This window comes from Mus caroli, unplaced genomic scaffold, assembly GCF_978045245.1.
Source record: "Mus caroli unplaced genomic scaffold, Mus_caroli_1 scaffold_9, whole genome shotgun sequence".
In the NCBI taxonomy this organism is placed as follows: domain Eukaryota; kingdom Metazoa; phylum Chordata; class Mammalia; order Rodentia; family Muridae; genus Mus; species Mus caroli.
Window position 1 is genome coordinate 81,528,227 of NW_028227264.1, and position 6,852 is coordinate 81,535,078.

Below are 6,852 nucleotides of genomic sequence, written 5' to 3' on the forward strand. Positions count from 1 at the left end.
CAGTCAGTTTATTTATATGGTGAATACATAGATAGATGTTCATATATTGAACTATCCCTCCATGCCTGGGTTAAAGAATATTTGATCTTGATGGACGATGTCTTTGATAAGTCCCAGGACTCAGCTTGACAGTATTTTGTAGAGTAATTTTGTATAAATGTTCAAAAGAGAAATTGGTCTGAGATTCTCTTTCTTTGGTGAGTTTCTGTGTGATTTAAATATCAGCATGACTGTGGCCTCAGAGAATGAGTTTGGCTGTGTTCCTTCTGTTTTTATTTTGTGGAATAGTTTGTGGGGTACTGGTATTAGCTCTTCTTTGAAAGTCTAGTAGAATTCTGTTTTAAAGCCATCATCTCCTGTATGAGTTTTAGTGGGGAGACTTTTAATGACTATATCTCTTTCCTTGGAGACTATTGGTCTGGGTAAATTTTTTACCTGATCCTCATTTAAGTGGTATCTGCATAGACAAATCATATATTTTTAAGAGAATTTTAAAGTTTGTAGAGTACAGGCTTTTATTTTTCTTTTATTTTTTAAAGGAAAAATGCCCCTTTTTTTTTAACTTAAACTTCTTACCCCTTGAGTATTAACATCAATACATCTTATAGTATATGTGAAATATGACAACATGTGTGTTATGCAAATTTTACTACGTTAAAGAGCAAGTCAAACAGCAAAGGACCTAACAATTTTGGAAATGCTACTCAATCCTCTCTTTTTCTGCTTTATTGATCTGGGCAAAGTATAAATGCCTGGAAACAAAGAATAGAATATGCAGTATTTCCCCAAAGATAACAATTAACTTCCCCCACCATGAATAAAGTAGTCCACGCAGCCTAAGCTAATGCCACAGAAAGGAGAGGCTCCTACAGTAACAGCAGTCCTCTGGTCTGTCTCACATCATTATTGTAAAGGTTTTCTCCACTGAGGTCTGGCCCAACCTTCTCCCTGTTCATCCATCTTTCTTCGAAGATACAAGTCCCGTTCCAAGATCTCTATGCTGAAGTAATACTCTATTGGCGCTTAATGTATTCTTTAAGCAGTGTTTCATCCATAGGAATCACGTGCACACCTGTGCCATCATCATAGTAAAACATCATGCTGGCATTAATCTCCGTAGGCAATGGCTGCTCAGTCCTTTCCCCTAGCTCTCAATAACCATATGAATAATCAGAGTTCAATCTAGGGTTTCCTCGACTTCGGCCTCTTCCCCTGTCTCTAGTGGAACTTCGGATGGTACCATCCTCACTTCTCACACTGGATACTTCATCTTAATCATCTATCTCTCTTTTCTTTATCCCGTCTCCAGCTTCGTATTTCACTATTTCTATTACTGTGCGCTGGTTTATTTGCTTCAGGTTGACATCTAGAGCTGTTCCGGGACCCAGGTCTTTCCTGGCTGTCTGGTCTCACATCATCTAAGTTGGAGTGGCATCCATTTGTGCTTATTAGCTCTCTTCGGTTGGCTGCTTGAATGAGCCTAATCCTGGCTGACGTTCTCTATGGAACCATCTAGTTTTACTTCCCGGGTTCTCACTGCTCTCACTGTTGCTTCTTTTTCCAATCTTGTCTTCTTTTGTGGCTTTTTACTTCCTTGGTTGATAACACTCTGAGACCCTGTGCTAACCAATTCACCTGGTGTTTGCCAGTTTGCCATATCACTGAAATCACTAGGCTTGTTGGATTTTTTTTTGTCTTGAGTTTTCCTGCTTTTATAATTTGGGGGGGGGAACTGAGCTCGGCCTCATGGTAGTCCTGAGCGGGCGGCAGCACGCCGATGCCCATGAAGAACTGGTACTCAGCAGCTTCTTGGCTCAGGGATTCCCCTTTGGCACCAGCGGCGGTGGCAGCAGCTCTTCCTCGTGACAGCAGCCCCTGAGTCCTCTAGGGTATCCTCCAGTGGGTCCCGCAGTGCTGGCGAGGACAGGCTTTTAAAGTAAGACCTAATGATTCTTTTAATTTCCTGAGTGTCATTTATTATGTATCACTTTTCATTTCTCATTTTGTTTATATGAATACTGTCTCTCTCTGTCTCTCGGTTAGTTTGTCTATCTTGATTTTCTCAAAGAATCAGCTATGGGTTTCCTAGATTCTTTGTATTATTTTGTTTTTAACTGATTGATTTCAGCAATGATTTTGATTATTTCCTGCCTTCTACTCCCTTTGGTGTGCTTACTTTTTATTTTTCCTAGACCTTCAGGTGTGATATTAAGTTGCTTGTATGAGAACTTTGTAATTTTCTTATGGAGGCAATTAGTGCCGTGCAATTTTCTTTTATCGCTGTTTTCATTGTGCCCTATCCACATCGGTATGCAGTGCCTTCATTTTCATTGCATTTTAGAAAGTCTTTAATTTCTTTCCTGATCTAGAGATCAATGGATACGGAGTTGTTCAATTCCATAAGTGTGTAGGTTTTCCAGTGTTTGTATTGACGGCCAGCTTTAATCTGTGTTGTTAGAATAAAATATAAGTCATTATTTCAATGTTCTTGTATCTGTTGAAACTTTGTTTTTAATCGACTATATGGTCAATTATGGAGAAGGATTCGCAGGATGCTAAAAAAAGATGTATATAATTTTCTGTTTTTGGTGAAATATTGTAAGATTTTCTGCCAGGACCATTTGATTCATAGTGTCTCATAGTTTTATTATTTCTCTGCTTAGTTTCTGTCTGGATGTCCTATGAATTAGTGAGAGTGGTGTATTGAAGTCTCCCACTGTTAATGTATGGGTTTCAATGTGATATTTAAAATTTCGTAGTGTTCCTTAACAAATGTGTGTGGTCGTTTGTAGGGGTCATATATGTTAGAATTGAGACATCATCTTGGCAGATTTATTTTTCTTATTTGAGTATGAAGTGTTCTTACCTGTCTCTTGGTTAACTTATATTGAGAATCTATTTTATTAGGTATTAGGATGGCTATTCCAGCTTGATTCTTGGGTCCGTTTGCTTGTCAATTTTCTCACCCTTTCAAGGCGAGGTAATGTTTATTATTAATGCTGATAATGTATTCTTGTTTTCAACAAAATGATGGATCCTGTTTTCAAAACCATTCTCTGATCCAGTGTCTTTTTATTGGGGAACTTCATCCTTTGATGTTGAGATATAATAATGGTTTTGATTGTTATTTACTGTTACTTTGATGTTACGTGTGTGTGTGTGTGTGTGTGTGTGTGTGTGTGTGTGTGTGTGTATGTGTGTTTTACTTGCTTATTCTGAAATGGAATTACATATTTCGTCTCTTTCTTTTCATGTAGTTATCCTTCTAGTATTGTAGCTTCAATTCTACTTTTTTCTGTAGGACTGGACTTGTGGGTAAATATTGTTTAATATTGAATTTGTCTTGGATTATCTTGTTTTCTCCATCTATGGTGAGTGAGAGTTTTGCTGAATATAGTATTCTTGGTTTTCCATTGTGGTTTTATAGAGGTAGCAAGATATTAATCAAGAGACTTGTAGCTTTTACAGTCTCTGTTGAGATGTTGTATGCTACCAGTTTATTTTCCATTGCTGCTTTCAATATCTTTTCTCACTTCTATAGAATTTCTGTTTTGATTATTATGTGCCAGGAGGATTTTCTTGTTATATTCTGTCTAATTTGGTAATCTATAGCTTCTTGTATGTTTATAAGCATCTCTTTCTTTATGTTGGTGAAGTTTTCCTCTATGATTTCGTTGAGAATATTTTCTGGGCCATGGAGCTGGAACTCTTTACCATATTCTGTTCTTATTCTTATTTTATCACTTTTCAAAGTATACCAGATTTCCTGGATGTTTGGTGTTAGGAATTTTTTAGCTTTTTTTTTTTAATTAGATATTTTCTTTATGTACATTTCAAATGCTATCCTGAAAGTTCCCTATACCCTCCCTCTGCCCTGCTCCCCTACCCACCCACTCCTGCTTCTTGGACCTGGAATTCCCCTGTACTGGGGCATATAAAGTTTGCAATACCAAGGGACCTTTCTTCCCAGTGATGGCCAACTAGGCCATCTTCTGCTACATATGCAGCTAGAGATATGAGCTCTGGGGGTACTGGTTAGTTCATATTGCTGTTCCACCTATAAGGTTGCAGACCCCTTCAGCTCCTTGGGTATTTTCTCTAGTTTCTCCAATGGGGGTCCTGTGTTCCATCTTATAGATGACTGTGAGCATCCACTTCTGTATTTGCTGGGCATTGGCATAGCCTCATACGAGACAGCTATAACAGGGTCCTTTCAGCGAAATCTTTCTGGCATATGCAATAGTGTCCGGGATTGGTGGCTGATTATGGGATGGATCCCCGGGTGGAGTAGTCTCTAGATAGTTCATCCTTTCGTCTTAGCTCCAAACTTTGTCTCTGTAACTCCTTTCATGGTTATTTTGTTCCCTATTCTAAGGAGGAATGAAGTATCCAACCATTGGTCTTCCTTCTTCTTGATTTTGTTGTTTTTCGTGTTGGATCTTGGTTGTTCTATGTTTCTGGGCTAATATCCACTTATCAGTGAGTGCATATCTAATGACTTCTTTTGTTACTGGGTTTCCTCACTAAGGATGATATCTTTGAGATACATCCATTTGTCCAAGAATATCATAAATACATTCTTTTTAATAGGTGAGTAGTCCACATTTTCTGTATCCACTCCTCTGTTCAGGCACTTCTGGGTTCTTTCCATCTTCTGGCTCTTATAATTAAGGCTGCTATGAACATAGTGGTGCATGTGTTCTTATTACCAGTTGGAACTTCTTCTGGGTATATGCCCAGGAGAGGTATTGCTGGATCTTCCGGTAGTATTATGTCTAATTTTCTGAGGAACTTCCAGACTGCCTTCCAGAGTGGTTGTAACAGCTTGCAATCCCACCAGCAGTGGAGGAGTGTTCCTCTTTTTCCACATCCTCACCAGCATCTACTGTCACCTGAATTATTGATCTTACCCATTCTGACTGGTGTGAGGAGGAATCTCAGCGATGTTTTGATTTGCATTTCCCTGATGATTAAGGATGTTGAACATTTTTTTTTCAGGTGCTTCTCAGCCATTTGATATTCCCCAATTTTTAATGGGGTTATTTGAATTTCTGGAGTCCAGCTTCTTGAGCTCTTTGTATACATTGAATATTAGTCCCCTAACAGATTCAGGATTGGTAAAAATCCTTTCCCACTCTGTTGCTGGCCTTTTTTTCTTATGGACCGTATCTTTTAGCTTACAGAAGCTTTGCAACTTTACGAGGTCCCATTTGTCAATTCTTGATCTTACAGCACAGGCCATTGCTGTTCTATTTAGGAACTTTTTCCCTGTGCTCATATCTTTGAGGCTTTTCCCTACTTTCTCCTCTATTAATTTCAGTGTCTCTGGTCTTATGTGGAGGTCTTTGATCCACTTAGACTTGAGCTTTCTACAAGGAGATAAGAATGGATCAATTCCCATTCTTCTACATGATAACCACCAGTTGTGCCAGCACCATTTGTTGAAAATGCTGTCTTTTTTCCACTGGATGGTTTTTACTCCCTTGTCAAATATCAAGTGACCATAGCTGTGTGGATTCATTTCTGGGTCTTCAATTCTATTCCATTGATTTACCTGTCTGTCATTGTACCAGTACCATGCAGTTTTTACAACAATTGCTCTGTAGTAGAGCTTAATGTCAGGCATGGAGATTCCACCAGAGGTTCTTTTTATCTTGAGAATAGCTTTTGCTATTCTAGGTTTTTTTTTTTTTTTATTTTTCCAGATGAATTTTCAAATTGCCCTTTCTATCTCAGTGAAGAATTGAGTTGGAATTTTGATGGGGATTGCAATGGATCTGTGATTACTTTCGACAGGGTAGCCATTCTTACTATATCAATCCTGCTGATCCATGAGCATGGGAGATCTTTTCATCTTCTGAGACCTTCTTCAATTTCTTTCTTCAGAGACTTGAAGTTCTTATCATACAGATCTTTCACTTTCTTAGAGTCACACCAAGGTATTATATATTATTTGTGAGTATTGTGAAGGAAGTTGTTTCCCTAATTTCTTTCTCAGTCCGTTTATCCTTTTTGTAGAGAACGACCATTGATTTATTTGAGTTAATTTTACATCCAGCTACTGCACTAAAGATAGTAGGAGACTTCAACACCCCACTCTCACCAATGGACAGATCCTGGAAACAGAAACTAGACCGAGACACATGGACACTAACAGAAGTTATGAAACAAATAGATTTAATTGATATCTACAGGACATTTTATCCTAAAACAAAAGGATACACCTTCTTCTCAGCACCACATGGTACCTCCTCCAAAATTGACCATATAATTGGTCACAAAACAGGCCCCAACAGATAAAAATAATATATTGAAATTATACCATGCATCCTATCTGATCACCATGGAGTAAGGCTGATCTTCAATAACAACATAAATGATAGAAAGCCCACATTCACGTGGAAACTGAAGAACACTCTACTCAATGATTCCTTGGTCAAGGATAATAAAGAAAGAAATTAAAGACTTTTTAGAGTTTCATGAAAGAAGCCACAACATAACCAAACTTATGGGACACAATGAAGGCAGTCCTAAGAAGAAAACTCATAGTCCTGAGTGTCTCCAAAAAGTAACTAGAGAGAGCATACACTAGCAGCCTGACAGCACACCTAGAAGCTCTAGAACTAAAGGAAGCAAATTCACCCAAGAGGATTAGACAGCAGGAATTAATCAAACTCAGGGCTGAAATCAACCAAGTGGAAACAAAAAGAACTATTTAAAGAATCAACCAAATCAGGAACCGGTTCTTTGAGAAAATCAAGAAGATAGATAAACCCTTAGCCAGACTAACTAGAGGGTACAGGGACAGTATCCTAATTAACAAAATCAAAAATGAAAAAAGAGACATGACAA

The 6,852-nt window shown here is 38.2% G+C and overlaps 1 pseudogene; it reads right to left on the reverse strand.

Annotated features, from left to right (window-relative positions):
- Positions 1 to 903: 903 nt before the first annotated feature.
- Positions 904 to 1,657, reverse strand: LOC147002697 (la-related protein 1B pseudogene; annotated as a pseudogene).
- Positions 1,658 to 6,852: the final 5,195 nt, after the last annotated feature.